The following is a 16644-nucleotide window of genomic DNA, read 5'->3' as shown; positions in this document are numbered from 1 at the left end:
TGTCGCGGCTAATCCGCACATCAGTAACAGACAAATTGCGCGAGAATCGGGAATCTCAAAAACGTCGGTGTTGAGAATGCTACATCAACATCGATTGCACCCGTACCATGTTTCTATGCACCAGGAATTGCATGGCGATGACTTTCAACGTCGGGTACAGTTCTGCCACTGGGCACAAGATAAATTACGGGACGATGACAGATTTTTTGCACGCATTCTAATTAGTGACGAAGCGTCATTCACCAACAGCGGTAACGTAAACCGGCATATTATGCACTATTGGGCAACGGAAAGTGCACGATGGCTGCGAGAAGTGGAACATCAGCGACCTTGGAAGGTTAAAATATGGTGCGGAATTATGGGAGAAAGCATAATTGGCACCCATTTTATCTATGACAATCTAAATGGTGCAATATATGCTGAATTTCCTACGTAATATTCTACCGATGTTACTACAAGATGTTTCACTGCATGACAGAATGGCAATGTACTTCCAACATGATGGATGTCTGGCACATAGCTCGCGTGCGGTTGAAGCGATATTGAATAGCATATTTCATGACGTGGACTGGGCGTCACGTTCACCGGATCTGACGTCCTCGGGTTTCTTTCTGTGGGGAAAGTTGAAGGATATTTTCTATCGTGATCCACCGACAACGCCTGACAACATGCGTCAGCGGATTGTCAGTGCATGTGCGAACATTACGGAAGGCGAACTACTCGCTGTTGAGAGGAATGTCGTTGCACGTATTGCGAAATGTATTGGGGTTGACGGGCAGCACTTTGAGCATTTATTGCATTAATGTGGTATTTACAGGTAATCACGCTGTAGTAGTATACGTTCGCAGGAATGATAAGTTCACGAAGGTACATGTATCACATTGGAACAACCGAAATAAAATGTTTAAACGTACCTACGCTCTGTATTTTAATTTTAAAAAAACTTACCTGTTACCAACTGTTTGTCTAAAATTGTGAGCCATATGTTTGTGACTATTACAGCGCAATCTACAACAAGTAAAAAAATGGTCCAACTAAAACATTCATATTTCTTTACGTACTACACGAGCATGAAATAAAAATGGGGGTTCCTATTTAAAAAGACGCAGTTGATATCAGTTGGCCCGGTCACGATCCATGGACCACCCTGTACATGTATTGTGTTATGGACGTCCTATCTCTTGTCGATCAAGGTGTTCTCTTTTTTCTGAACATGAATGTATTAGTAAGCACTTAGGAGTTAAACACGAAGAAAGGTCACAGCTTAACAAATACTAGGAAAGATGTAACTTATTTTAAGAAAAGTTCATCAGTGGCACATTAAGCCCCACAATGGTATGTAATGTGCCAGTCGTGGTAAATGTCATAAAATTGAAAACCGTAGCCCCATTAGTACGGATGCAGGTCACAGTTTTTTAAAACTACTCGAACTTCACATCCACATCCCATCACACTCGATATGCACGTTATGTGTGCACTGTGTTTGATATGGATTGCGAAACGTCTGTTGCAAAGTTTTTATTCTGAGAGATAGACGGATACACGTTCAATGTACTCTACGTACAGGGGTTGGACGAAAATATGGAAAAGCCTTGAGAAACGCATAACTGCACGTGCTAGACTGTGAAATGTCCTTAATAAGTTGCAAGTGCCAGTCGCGGTCAGAACAATGTTCTGTTTGGTTGTGAATGCACTATGTAGGATCTGAGTGACTTCGAAAGTAGGCAAATTTTTGTTGTTGGCATGGTGGGTGTTTCTGAAGTGTTTGGTGTTTCAGGAGGCCCCATATCGAAGACTTATACTGCATATGGGAGAATCATAAAAGAAATTATCCAGCAAGTCACAACGCAGACAAAAATGCGTGTTGACAGACGGCCACTGAAGAGGACAGCTGCAAACGTCACTGCAGAATTGAATGTCGCACTCGCGTAACTGGTCAGTCCCAAACCAACACGAGGGAAGCTCCATAATCAGGAACTGCAGAACGAGCTGGAATTCGAAAACCACTCGTCAGTGATTGAAATATCCGTAAACAGGAAAACGTGGTGCCAAAACCATAGAAACTGGTCTATGGAGCAATGGAGGGATGTCATTTGGTCTTGGTGCACACTGTTTCCAACTTCTCGCCGACTTCAATATGGGGCCGGGAACGGTGCTGATTTGGGCAGAAATCCGTGGTATCTTATAGGCCCCATGAATGTTTTGCAAAGTTACAGTACCGCCAAAGATTAGGTGACCATTTTGGCTGATCAGGAGACAGTTGGCTGGGAAACTGTGACTTTACATTATGTTTAAGCGAGTGAGTGCTGTGCGATGCAGGAAACACCAGTTTTTAAGAGAACAGAGAAAAGCCGAGCGCTGGCGATAATATGAACGCACACTTAACTTTCAGACACACGTTTTCATTTGATATTGTTAAAAGAGATTTCACAATTTTGTCCCACACAATAATTTGGTCCTTGGCCCACACATAACAAAAGTGTTTGACGAAATTTGCAGACAATATAAACCCTAGAGACGGTTATCGTCTCGGTAGTTAGTCTAAATGACAACAATTTCGCCAGTTCAGTGTTCTTTTATTTCCTTTTGGAAATTATTGCAGTTTCCATGCTATATCCATTACAAGTGATTCCTTATTACCTCATGGTAATTAGTCACATTTCATACTGTAGCACATGTTACGAACATCATATGCAACAGTGTGAACATCTTATTAGCTCCATATACTGCAGAAGTGCATCTCAAAACGAAATAATTGGCAGAGCTATAGACGTATTTCATCGCTGATACCGTACGAAGACTTTCAGTGTTGAAATATGTCTGTAGCTGTATTTTCGCCTTTACTAAACAAGTCTTTCAATCATCGGTAGAGAGTGGTTTGAAACGAACTTTCATGAACAATAAAATATGCATTGCCGGCCGAGAATCGAATCGTTATAAATGGCTCTTCCTAACTTATATACAAGTGCCGCACGACAGTAAATTTGAGATGGTACTTGAGGCTTGCTTTACGCCTCCTATGGCAGCACACTAACGTGAAAAATCTGAGGTTTAATCAATTGCTAAGATCCATACCTTCTTCACATTTTATTCTAAGAGATGTAATTCCATTTCCCCATGTACCGCGCATATATTGCTTCGCGGTATTCTCAAAATTTTAACTTTACACTGCCGAAAACGTTGTCGTTGTCATAAAAAAAACACCGTTCACCATGTCTTAACCGTGCGAATATTTTTAACCAGTGTACATATACGTTATCGGTGACCAGCAGTCCAGTGCAAATAAACTGTGTGCAATTTAATTTGTGAAAGGCCAAGGTTGCTTGGATGTCTGTGAGGTTCTCATGGTATTCGAGAGCACATGAGAAGCAAAGCGATAAGTCTGAGCCTTAAAGTTTTCTAAGACGTTCTTTGTGCAGGAGGTGGCAAGTATGTTGAATATGAAGATGAAAGCTAGTACTTAGCATCATAATTCGATGCCCACACACCATTATCAGTCAAAATGCGCTTTATATATATCTTGGCTTGCATATTTGGAGCGTTCTCGTCTTTTTTGTGAAGAATTTCGCTACAAACTCTAACAAGCGTCATATTTTACGAGGCTGCTTATTTTAAAAGGTTTTTGAATGTCGTTTAAAGAACAACATTGTTCCGTTAAATCAAAACACTTGACCACAGCAGTAGCTCAATCAATAATTAAAAATATAAGGGTGTTAACGACAAGGAGAACTAGCCACCTTGTTGATTCTACATAATTATTTTTATATATTATGAGTTGTGCTATACTAGCGACAGTCACCGTAGATACCCAGGATGTCCCTTGAGGATTGGTCAATATTTAGGAATATGACAGAAACTACCATTAGAAGCAGAAAACTTCATATGGACGTGTGTCCTGTTCTGAATCGTTTCCGAGATAAAACACATTTAATGAACATTGTTATTCATTTTCTGTTTCCTTCAATGCGTTGTCAGGTTTACACATGTGCACATGTAAAACAGTATGTATTACAACATGTGTTTTTGCAGAGTGTTAATTGAAAAATACGTATTTTTAACATATTAACCTCTAACCGTTGTCATACAGTACTGTTGGCTAGCTCAAAAAAAAAAAAAAAAAAAAAAAAAAAAAAAAAAAAAAAAGGAGGGGCTGCTCTGCGTTGGCACCGCTGTGTAATGCTTTGCATTTGATCTCTGACTGCGATTTATTTGTAAAATACTCTGTGGCTGGTTGGACTCTTTGTTGGAAGTTAATCGCCGGTAGTGTTGAGCAGTTGGAAGTTAGTCACCAGCAGTGATGGAAGAACTGTTGGGCAGTTAGAGGTGAACAGCCAGCAGTGATGGATATTAAATGTGAGAAGCTAGCATTGATGGAGGGTAGAGGTCTGAAGTGTTAGCGTAGGCTAACGATCTGAAAGTATCCGACTTAGAGATTGAAAATTATTCACGATTATACACTCCTGGAAATGGAAAAAAAGAACACATTGACACCGGTGTGTCAGACCCACCATACTTGCTCCGGACACTGCGAGAGGGCTGTACAAGCAATGATCACATGCACGGCACAGCGGACACACCAGGAACCGCGGTGTTGGCCGTCGAATGGCGCTAGCTGCGCAGCATTTGTGCACCGCCGCCGTCAGTGTCAGCCAGTTTGCCGTGGCATACGGAGCTCCATCGCAGTCTTTAACACTGGTAGCATGCCACGACAGCGTGGACGTGAACCGTATGTGCAGTTGACGGACTTCGAGCGAGGGCGTATAGTGGGCATGCGGGAGGCCGGGTGGACGTCCCGCCGAATTGCTCAACACGTGGGGCGTGAGGTCTCCACAGTACATCGATGTTGTCGCCAGTGGTCGGCGGACGGTGCACGTGCCCGTCAACCTGGGACCGGACCGCAGCGACGCACGGATGCACGCCAAGACCGTAGGATCCTACGCAGTGCCGTAGGGGACCGCACCGCCATTTCCCAGCAAATTAGGAACACTGTTGCTCCTGGGGTATCGGCGAGGACCATTCGCAACCGTCTCCATGAAGCTGGGCTACCGTCCCGCACACCGTTAGGCCGTCTTCCGCTCACGCCCCAATATCGTGCAGCCCGCCTCCAGTGGTGTCGCGACAGGCGTGAATGGAGGCACGAATGGAGACGTGTCGTCTTCAGCGATGAGAGTCGCTTCTGCCTTGGTGCCAATGATGGTCGTATGCATGTTTGGCGCCGTGCAGGTGAGCGCCACAATCAGGACTGCATACGATCGAGGCACACAGGGCCAACACCCGGCATCATGGTGTGGGGAGCGATCTCCTACACTGGCCGTACACCTCTGGTGATCGTCGAGGGGACACTGAATAGTGCACGGTACATCCAAACCGTCATCGAACCCATCGTTCTACCATTCCTAGACCGGCAAGGTAACTTGCTGTTCCAACAGGACAATGCACGTCCGCATGTATCCCGTGCCACCCAACATGCTCTAGAAGGTGTAAGTCAACTACCCTGGCCAGCAAGATCTCCGGATATGTCCCCTATTGAGCATGTTTGGGACTGGATGAAGCGTCGTCTCACGCGGTCTGCACGTCCAGCACAAACGCTGGTCCAACTGAGGCGCCAGGTGGAAATGGCATGGCAAGCCGTTCCACAGGACTACATCCAGCATCTCTACGATCGTCTCCATGGGAGAATAGCAGCCTGCATTGCTGCGAAAGGTGGATATACACTGTACTAGTGCCGACATTGTGCATGCTCTGTTGCCTGTGTCTATGTGCCTGTGGTTCTGTCAGTGTGATCATGTGATGTATCTGACCCCAGGAATGTGTCAATAAAGTTTCCCCTTCCTGGGACAATGAATTCACGGTGTTCTTTTTTCAATTTCCAGGAGTGTATATCTTTGTAGTGGATGTCAATGACGATTTATATTCGTGTTTGAACTGGATGTCACATTATTAAGGTAAAAAATACGTTATTTGGTTTGCAACAAAATGTTTCCTTTGCTAACCACACGCCTATTAGTAGTTAGTGCATTCAGTAGTTAGAATCTTTTATTTAGCTGGCAGTATTGACGCTCGCTGCATTGCAGTAGTTAGCGTAATGAAGATTTTTGTGAGGTAAGTGCTTAATGAAATGTACAGGTTGTTGTTAAGATTTCATTTTAGTCAGGGCCATTCATTTGGATTGATTATTTGAAGTCAGGTTGTAATTTTTTTTGAGCAGTCAGATTGCGTTGTGCTAAAATATTGTGGGTCAGTGTCGACATGATAAAGAAAAAGTAAAGAGTTTTTTACTCAGCTGTTTCAGAATCAAATAACGTAGAAGTTTCATCTTCTCAGTTATTCAGCAACTTAAGTACAGACACACTCATTCAAATAAACAAGTTTCACATGCTGTATTGCTTGTCTGCCTCTGTACGTTCCCTAATGGGTGCAATATGTCGATGATGCGACGAAGCCTTTAATTCCGCGTATTCGCATTTTGTTAACGGCTCAGACTTCATCCAACTGCATTAACAAAAATATAATGGCGTAAGTTAATTGTACTAACGCTATTAGTGGAAGATCCTTACGTGTGCGCCAGTAGTCCAAAAACAAATGTACAGTAAATGTGTTCTATCTCGAAACCCCTTCGGAATAGGCATACGTCCTTATGAAATTTGTACCACAGTGGTCTAAGGGAAATCAAGACGAACAGCGTGATACAGGACACTTGCGATCTATCAAGCCGAGAAACAAACTCCAATTGCATGAATGCGTGGTGTCTGTTCTTTCGGACATGTTTACGAATTCATATAATTGATTCACCTAGATGGGCAATGGATGCACATTCTTCATTGCAGATGCACAAGTACGTCCGACCTCCTGCGAGAATATCAGAGAAGCGAGCATGGAGGAAATGGACAGGGACTGCGGACAGGTCACACTCGCTGGGGATGTGGGTCGGCCATGAGGCGTGCCGATGCAGTCCACGCAGTTGCGATGACGCTGTGGTTGACGCATCTGTCTAGTAAGTAGGAAATGCGCGTCGCCGTTGATTGCGCGTACGTTAATGTCCCGATGCAGCTAACATCAGTAATCCCTACCTTTTCCTTCCCTTTCTCCCCCTTCAGCTTCAATTTAAGTATAACCTCCCATTGGCTTACCTGAGTTACGGCGCCATAGATTTTTCCATATTGTCCCAGTCTCTTATGTTACCGGCTTAGTCAGCTTTAGTTAATATTATTGATTTAAACTTCCCCGTGAGGCTAATGAAATAAAAATGACTTTTGTAAACTTTAGGTAAAAACTAATTACGTACATAATTCGATCTAAACCCTTACAAACATGATAGTTTCGTAGTAAGAAGGCCAGACAAAATTTAACTGTTAATTTTATGCTCACAAAATTTATAGTACTTTGAAGTAAAATTTACACAAATATGAGTTTTATATTTCGTAAGTGAAAGAACAAGAGGTTTTTTTTTGTTAAACGACGAATTTTGCCAAAATATCTGGCGGTGCACATGAATTATAGCTTAGATGGCAAAATTGTGGAGAACTTGAAGCTGTTACCCGCGTTGATAGACCAGATGTGTGTTTTTATCAAGTTATCCATCTCGTCTTACCTACACCACCATGGTGCGTTGTAAACAGTTCGCGTTTACACCCTGTATGTACGTCGCTGACAAATGAGCATCTTTTTGCACACAGCCACAGAAAAAAGGCTTAGGTGTGTGGGATGGGCAATGGGACAGGTTTCCTTAATATGTAGCACGAAACTGGAATAACTATGGAGTGAGCATTCAGATTCGCAGAAAGGTTTTCTTTTTTGTCGTCGTCATACATCGCCTGTAGGTCACACGACAATTACTTATCACAGCTGTTACTAATATACTTTAAAAAAGCCTCATCGATGGAATTATCCGAATGGGACGGAAACTATTAGCTGTGATGTACGTGATGTACATGAACAGACAAACACGCGATTAAAAATTGGATGATTTATTTTACAGAAAGAACTTCACAAATTGAGCAAGTCAATAATGCGTTGGTCCACGTCTGAGCCTTATGCAAGCTGTTATTCGGCTTGGAACTGATTGATATAATTGTTGGATTTCCTCCTAAAGGATTGTTGTTGTTGTGGTCTTCAGTCCTGACACTGGTTTGATGCAGCTTTCCATCCTACTCTATCCTGTGCAAGCTTCATCATCTCCCAGTACCTACTGCAACCTACATCCTTCTGAATCTGCTTAGTGTAGTCATCTCTTGGTCTCCCTCTACGATTTTTACCCTCCACGCCGCCCTCCAATACTAAATTGATGATCCCTTGATGCCTCAGAACATGTCCTACCAACCGATCCCTTCTTCTGGTCAAGTTATGCCACAAACTTCTCTTCTCCCCAATCCGATTCAATAATTCCTCATTAGTTATGTGATCTACCCATCTAATCTTCAGCATTCTTCTGTAGCACCACATTTCGAAAGCTTCTATTCTCTTCTTGTCCAAACTATTTATCGTCCATGATTCACTTCCATACATGGCTACACTCCAAACAAATACATTCAGAGATGACTTCCTGACACTTAAATCTATACTCGATGTTAACAAACTTCTCTTCTTCAGAAACGCTTTTCTTGCATTTGCCAGTCTACATTTTATATCCTCTCTACTTCGACCATCATCAGTTATTTTGCTCCCCAAATAGCAAAACTTCTTTACTACTTTAAGTGTCTCACTTCCTAATCTAATTCCCTCAGCATCACCCGACTTAATTCGACTACATTCCATTATCCTCGTTTTGCTTTTGTTGATGGTCATCTTATATCCTCCTTTCAAGACACTATCCATTCCATTCGACTGCTCTTCCAAGTCCTTTGCTGTCTCTGACAGAATTACGATGTCATCGGCGAACCTCAAAGTTTTTATTTCTTCTCCATGGACTTTAATATCTACTCCGAATTTTTCTTTTGTTTCCTTCACTGCTTGCTCAATATACAGATTGAATAACATCGGGGATAGACTACAGCCCTGTCTCACTCCCTTCCCCACCACTGCTACCCTTTCATGTCCCTCGACTCTTATAACTGCCATCTGGTTTCTGTACAAATTGTAAATAGCCTTTCGCTCCCTGTATTTTACCCCTGCCACCTGCAGAATTTTAAAGAGAGTATTCCAGTCAACATTGTCAAAAGCTTTCTCTAAGTCTACAAATGCTAGAAACGTAGGCTTGCCCTTCCTTAATCTAGCTTCTAAGATAAGTCGTAGGGTCAATATTGCCTCACGTGTTCCAATATTTCTACGGAATCCAAACTGATCTTCACCGAGGTCGGCTTCTACTAGTTTTTCCATTCGTCTGTAAAGAACTCGCGTTAGTAGTTTGCACCTGTGACTTATTAAACTGATAGTTCGGTAATTTTCACATCTGTCAACACCTGCTTTCTTTGGGATTGGAATTATTATATTCTTCTTGACGTCTGAGGGTATTTCGCCTGTCTCACACATCTTGCTCACCAGATGGTAGAGTTTTGTCAGGACTGGCTCTCCCAAGGCCGTCAGTAGTTCCAATGGAATGTTGTCTACTCCAGGGGCCTTGTTTCGACTCAGGTCTTTCAGTGCTCTGTCAAACTCTTCACGCAGTATCGTATCTCCCATTTCATCTTCATCTACCTCCTCTTCCATTTCCGTAATATTGTCCTCAAGTACATCGCCCTTGTATAGACCCTCTATATACTCCTTCCACCTTTCTGCTTTCCCCTCTTTGCTTAGAACTGGGTTTTCATCTGAGCTCTTGATATTCATACAAGTGGCTCTCTTTTCTCCAAAGGTCTCTTTAATTTTCCTGTAGGCAGTATCTATCTTACCCCTAGTGAGATAAGCCTCTACATCCTTACATCTGTCCTCTAGCCATTCTTGCTTAGCCATTTTGCACTTTATGTCGCTCTCATTTTTGAGACGTTTGTATTCCTTTTTGCCTGCTTCGTTTGCTGCATTTTTATATTTTCTCCTTTCATCAATTAAATTCAATATTTCTTCTGTTATCCAAGGATTTCTACTAGCCCTCGTCTTTTTACCTACTTGATCCTCTGCTGCCTTCACTATTTCATCCCTCAGAGCTACCCATTCCTCTTCTACTGTATTTCTTTCCCCCATTCCAGTCAATTGTTCCCTTATGCTGTCTCTGAAACTCTGTACAACCTCTGGTTGAGTCAGTTTATCCAGGTCCGTCCCATCTCCTCAAATTCCCACCGTTTTGCAATTTCTTCAGTTTTAATCTACAGTTCATAACCAACAGATTGTGGTCAGAGTCCACATCTGCCCCTGGAAATGTCTTACAATTTAAAACCTGGTTCCTAAATCTCTGTCTTACCATTATATAATCTATCTGATACCTTTTAGTATCTCCAGGGTTCTTCCATGTATACAGCCTTCATTTATGATTCTTGAACCAAGTGTTACCTATGATTAAGTTGTGCTCTGTGCAAAATTCTACCAGACGGCTTCCTCTTTCATTTCTTTGCCCCAGTCCATATTCACCTACTACGTTTCCTTCTCTCCCTTTTCCTACACTCGAATTCCAGTCACCCATGACTATTAAATTTTCGTCACCCTTCACTATCTGAATAATTTCTTTTATTTGATCATACATTTCTTCAATTTCTTCGTCATCTGCAGAGCTAGTTGGCATATAAACTTGTACTACTGTAGTAGGTGTGGGCTTCGTATCTATCTTGGCCACAATAATGCGTTCACTATGTTGTTTGCAGTAGCTTACCCGCATTCCTATTTTCCTATTCATTATTAAACCTACTCCTGCATTACCCCTATTTGATTTTGTGTTTATAACCCTGTAGTCACCTGACCAGAAGTCTTGTTCCTCCTGCCACCGAACTTCACTAATTCCCAATATATCTAACTTTAACCTATCCATTTCCCTTTTTAAATTTTCTACCTGCCCGATTAAGGGATCTGACATTCCACACTCCGACCCGTAGAACGCCAGTTTTCTTTCTCCTGATAACGACATCCTCTTGAGTAGTCCCCGCCTGGAGATCCGAATGGAGGACTATTTTACCTCCGGAATATTTTACCCAAGAGGATGCCATCATCATTTAATCATACAGTAAAGCTGCATGCCCTCGGGAAAAATTACGGCTGTAGTTTCCCCTTGCTTTCAGCCGTTCGCAGTTCCAGCACAGCAAGGCTGTTTTGGTTATTGTTACAAGGCCAGATCAGTCAATCATCCAGACTGTTGCCCCTGCAACTACTGAAAAGGCTGCTGCCCCTCTTCAGGAACCACACGTTTGTCTGGCCTCTCAAAAGGATATCGTGGTAAATTCCGTCCAGTTGGCGCTTTAGAGACGGTTGGAGGACACTGTTCATAATTCTCCGAGCGTTCTCAACTGGGGCAGAGATCTGGCGGCCTTTCTGGGCAAAGTAGCCATTGGCAAGCGCGAAGACAAGCAGCAGAAACTCTCGCCGTGGTCGTGCGGGCATTATCTTTCTGAAGTGTAAGGCCAGCCTCTCTTGCCATGAAAGGCAACAAAATAGGGCGTAGAATATCGTCGCTGTACCGCTGTGCTGTAAAGGTGCCCTGGATGACACCCAAAAGTGGGTCCTGCTGTATAAAGAAGTGGCTCGCCATACCGTCATTCCCGGTTGTCGGCGACACTCGGGTTGGTATCCCACCACGGTCCATGACGTATACAGACACGTTTTCGGCCTGGAATTTTATTGACTGGAATAGAATTGTCTTGAGTCCCGCTTAAGAATGAGCTTCGGTGACAAGTGAGACTGTCTGCATACGCCCCTGACAACAGTGTGATACCAATCCGCCAGACGTCTCGACAACCAGGACTGGTGGTCTGGGATGCCATTTAGTTTCATAGCAGGACCCTTTTGGCTGTCATTCGCAGCACCCTTACAGCAGAGTGGTACGTCGACGACATTGTGCATCCAGTTTTGTTGCCCTTCATGGCAAGACGTCAAGTGCTTACATTTCAGCAAGATAATGCCAGCCCGACCACAGTGAGAGTTGCTACTGCTGGTCCTCGTGCTTACTAGACTCTTATCTTGCCCAGCAAGATCGCCGCATCTCTCCATTTCGAATTTTGAATTTCTAACGCGCCAATTGGGCCGATTTTGGCATGATATCCCTCAGGAGGACAACTAACAACTCTATCAATCTCCAGAATGAGATTTTAACTCTGCAGTGGAGTGTGCGCTGATATTAAACTTCCTGGTAGATTGAATCTGTGTGCCGCACCGAGACTCGAACTCGGGACCTTTGCCTTTCGAGGGCAAGTGCTCCACCAACTGAGCTACCCAATCACGACTCACGACCCGTCCCCACAGCACTTGCCCGCGAAAGGCAAAGGTCCCGAGTTCGAGTCTCGGTCCGGCACACAGTTTTAATCTGCCAGTAAGTTTCAACTCTATCAATCAAAGCCAAGTCGAATAACTGCTTGCGTAAGGGTCAGACCTGCTCAATTTGTGAAGCTCTTCCTTTTGAATAAATCATTTATTTGTCTGTACATACACATCACATCTTCCAATTTGCGTCGTATTCGGATAATTCCATCTTTTTGCGTCGAGCTTCTTTTTTTTTTTTTAAAAAAAAAAAAGCCATGGAGTACGAATTGTTGCTGCTTCAAAGCCCCGTTTTATTAATTTTGTTTTGAATTCCCAGCGCCTTTCGCATTAAACCATCGATGCAAGTGGAAGACAGACATCTAGTGGTATACAGGTACTTCTACAAATGCAGTGCACTGCGGCAGTCATTTATACTGTTCGAAGCAACAGTCGGCGCAGAGATTGTGCCTAAGCTGTTGTAGGAAATTGTGACATGTTGCTGTTCTAGAGTGACCATACTGAGGAGATCACTAGAGTGAAAGTAACTACTCATGTATCTAAAGTTACTGTAACGTAAATTGTAGTTTGTCCTATTGCTTTTATTAATGATTTCGAAATGAAACAAAGCGGACAGTACGTACTTTTGATATAAATTTATTAAAGTTACTGTAACGTAAGTTGGAGTTTGTAGTATTGCTTTTGTTAATGATTTTGAAGTGAAACTACGGGCACAGTACGAACTTTTGATATAACTTTATTAATTTTAGGCCCATTTTTGCTTGTTATTTAGGACTATAATTTATTTTAGGTATTGTGATTTCACAGGAGTTTCGAGATGTGGAATTGTGCCTAGGAAAAATGAGAAATTGTTTCCAATTATATCATATTAAATGATGGCTGGTTAGAAACCGTATATCCCAGTGGTTCCATGTGAAAACACCCCCTGAAAATAACTGATTATTTACTTTTTGCCAATTCCTTCTTGTGTTCGTTGCTTACTATGTTAATTAAAGTTAATTTTGTGAAAAATATTAAAATTATATTTCAAAGTGAAACCTTATCCTGAAAAAATAAATCTGTTGCTTACTTTTTGCCAATTTATTCCTTGCTAATGATGATAATAAAGGTTAATTTTGTGAAAAGTTTTAAACTTCATTTTATTCATATTGTTGAGTCTTAAAGGGTTAAAGAAAATAAACAGTAAGGTGTGGTTCCCAGTGAACGAACGCTGTTGCGTGCGAAATCATGCGTGATGCGCTGTCCTAGCTTAGGCGCAGCAAGACTTAACTCTCGTTCGCACTTGCGTGTCTGAGCACGTGTATGAGCGACGCACGGGCGTGGCGGGGCGCTTCGGGCGAAGTGGCATCGGCTGATCGGCACATTCTGCTTTGCCTCGCTCGCTCTGCAACGTGGCTTGGTTGTGACACTGTGTGTTGGGCTCGTTCAGCAATAGCACACAGTCGCAACGGTAGCACACGTCAGAATGCTGGTATGTTCTTACGGTGCGCCTCCTTATTCCTTCTTATACTTATCCCACGCTCTAACGTCACTATCAGTTTTGTGATCTCTGCTCCATCATTAGAACGCCTAAGGAAAGGCGGACGGGCCGAATTTGAACATATTTGGCAGCCACGACCGTAAAAAGCAGGACATGTCCGGCGATAGCCGAACACCAACCAACTCTGCCTGAAAGCCTCTTCTTTTGTCTTAACGTATTGTGTCTCCTTCATTACTCAAAACAGTGTGGCCGATGGTTTGCGGGTGTGTGAATTTCTGCGTAATCAATGAGGCACAATAAAGACCACAAAAAGACGACTACGGGGCAACACAACAACATAGACGTAACAGACATACTACTGCAAACTCCTGTAGCACATGAAAATGGGAAATAATTCCTTTAGCCGCGTCGAGCTATAGGAATAAAAAATAACTGTTGCAGAATTTTATTATTTAAATCATTACCGACACAGTTGGAGGCTTTCGAAAATGTTTTATAACGGATGAAATTAAAATCTAGGAACATACAGTGTAGCTACAATTAAACTTTCATTATTTGAGAGAACCTCCAAGAAAAAACGAATGGTCCTAGGACAATGAAACTTTGTGGAAACATTTGTAAGGACGTGCGGAAGAGAAATAAAAAATAAACCATTGAAAGAAACACATTTTAATTTCCGCATGAGAGGATAACATTTGTTAATTGCGGACAATGTTTACGTTAGAGCTTACAGACGTTCCTCAATGTGACGACTCTCTCTCTGCATCCAGAGAGCCTGGAACCGCACTAGAGATTGCGGGACAGTTGTTCGGAGCACATTTCGAAAGCTGGACCACGGAATGTTCAGCTGACGTGACACAGCTTGTCCACTGCCTGAAGGCTGAACAAAGCGTCCAGGATTCTCAGATAAGGCAACAGCAATTTCTTCAAGAATTTGTGGCGCAATTGGACGCAATCCTCTGCCAGGAGGAGTTCCGAAACGGCCGCGCAATTCGAACTTGCGCGGTGCGGAAGGAAGAACTCTCGGTCTTCCTTTAATGCTGTGATACTCGTGAAGAGCAGAGCCACCACTGCTGTTGTTTTGATGAGACAGCTTTACGAGTGAATGATGTTAGAAGAATTCGGCTGACGTGTGGCAACATTCTTCTTTTAATGACATACAACCGGCTTCGCGGTCTAAAGCGCCATCATGTGCAACACCATCAAAAAGTCGTAGCGGTAGCCATTGCTCCTAGTCGATATAATATGTAATGAATATCGTTTACTTTAGGTTGGCGAGCGAACGGTGATCACGTCTTTGTCATCCTTCGTTCGGCCATATGGAGTAGACAATATTCACTAAGTAATATGCCGACTAGGAGCGATGGGTACACCTCTGACCTTTTGACATTGTTGCACATGACAAAGCGGCTTTAGCCCGCGGAACCGATTGTTTACCAATTGTTTGCTCATCTTGCCCGGGCCCATGTTAACTGTCTGCTACTAAAAAGCACACTGAGCCGGCCGGTGTGGCCAAGCGGTTCTAGGCGCTTCAGTCTGGAACCGCGCGACCGCTACGGTCGCAGGTTCGAATCCTGCGTCGGGCATGGATGTGTCTGATGTCCTTAGGTTAGTTAGGTTTAAGTAGTGCTAAGTTCTAGGGGACTGATGACCTCAGATGTTAGGTCCCATAGTGCTCAGAGCCATTCGAACCATTTTTAAAAAGCACACTGAAGCTGCGACGTCGTACCAATCAGTACCAGCGCCTAATGGCAAGTCATGACGCTAACATCACTCACAACGCAAATTATGTAGAGCACAGTCTGCACATAATTCCTACAAAGTTGAGTACCGATATGGTAAACAGCTTTCCGCCCACCCTGGCTCAAGTAGCGAAAGTTTAATTATAACCAACCTGTACTAGAACTACCGATGTATCGCCTGTGCAGGGACCGCTAGCGCGATATTAATTACAGTGCGTATAAAGGCATTTTAGCAATCATTCTTCTCACGTAGTGAACAAAATCTTCAGCTCTGTCTGTTATAATGCTTTTATTAATAAGTCACTACCGTTTTCGCATCAGTAGAGGTGCATGTGCAGGTGACAGGTTTTTAAACAGTCGTGGCCCGTCAAAGTGATTGCATAGAACCGGGTCCCATAGTTCATCGTCAAGGTAAAAACAGACAGCAAGCTAAAAGCAGTTGTCTATGATTAAACTGACTGGGACCGCGCAGTCAGTTTAATCATAGCCTGCTTTTATTTTGACGATGAACGACGGGACTTGGGTGTAAGCAATCACTTTGCGCGCCATGGCAGTTTAGAAACCCTATCACCTGAAGATGCTTCTCTACTGATGCAAATACGCTAGTGAGCTATTAATAAAAGTATTATAACAGCCAGTACGGAAGATTTCATTCACCATGTGGAATTTTGGTTGCGCTTGCCAAACCTCTAAAATAACATGTTCATTCTTCTCACAATTCCTACATGGACGGAACGATAAGAAGACGTAATCAGCGGCAGAATAAAAAGGACCCTCTGCTTCGCATTTCACAGTGGTACGCAAAGATGCAGATATACGTCTATAACGTGAAAAGTATCAGCACTGTAACTAAGTATAAGACTGTCAGATTATCGTAGACACTTGTAAAAACAACGAAGAGTACACAGGCAGCGGCAAGGTGATAAAGTCCGACACCACAGTTCGCAGGTATCGTCGCCATGGTAACCCGAGAACCACGGAGTATTCTCAACAGAGAAGCGCGTGCGACAAACGTCAGGGGCTGCCACCAGAGCATCTTCGCGCCATGATTCGCAAGACCGACGCGGTCGCAGCTCGGTGAGACACCTG

General features: G+C 43.2%; 1 protein-coding gene across 1 annotated transcript in view; it reads right to left on the bottom strand.

Annotated features, from left to right (window-relative positions):
* Nucleotides 1-16644, bottom strand: part of LOC126283788 (scoloptoxin SSD14-like) — a 506030-nt gene that overhangs the window by 489128 nt on the left and 258 nt on the right. The window lies entirely within an intron of this gene.

This window comes from Schistocerca gregaria, chromosome 1, assembly GCF_023897955.1.
Source record: "Schistocerca gregaria isolate iqSchGreg1 chromosome 1, iqSchGreg1.2, whole genome shotgun sequence".
In the NCBI taxonomy this organism is placed as follows: Eukaryota; Metazoa; Arthropoda; class Insecta; order Orthoptera; family Acrididae; genus Schistocerca; species Schistocerca gregaria.
Note: the sequence above shows the minus strand (reverse complement) of the source record. Positions and strands in the feature narration are given on the sequence as shown.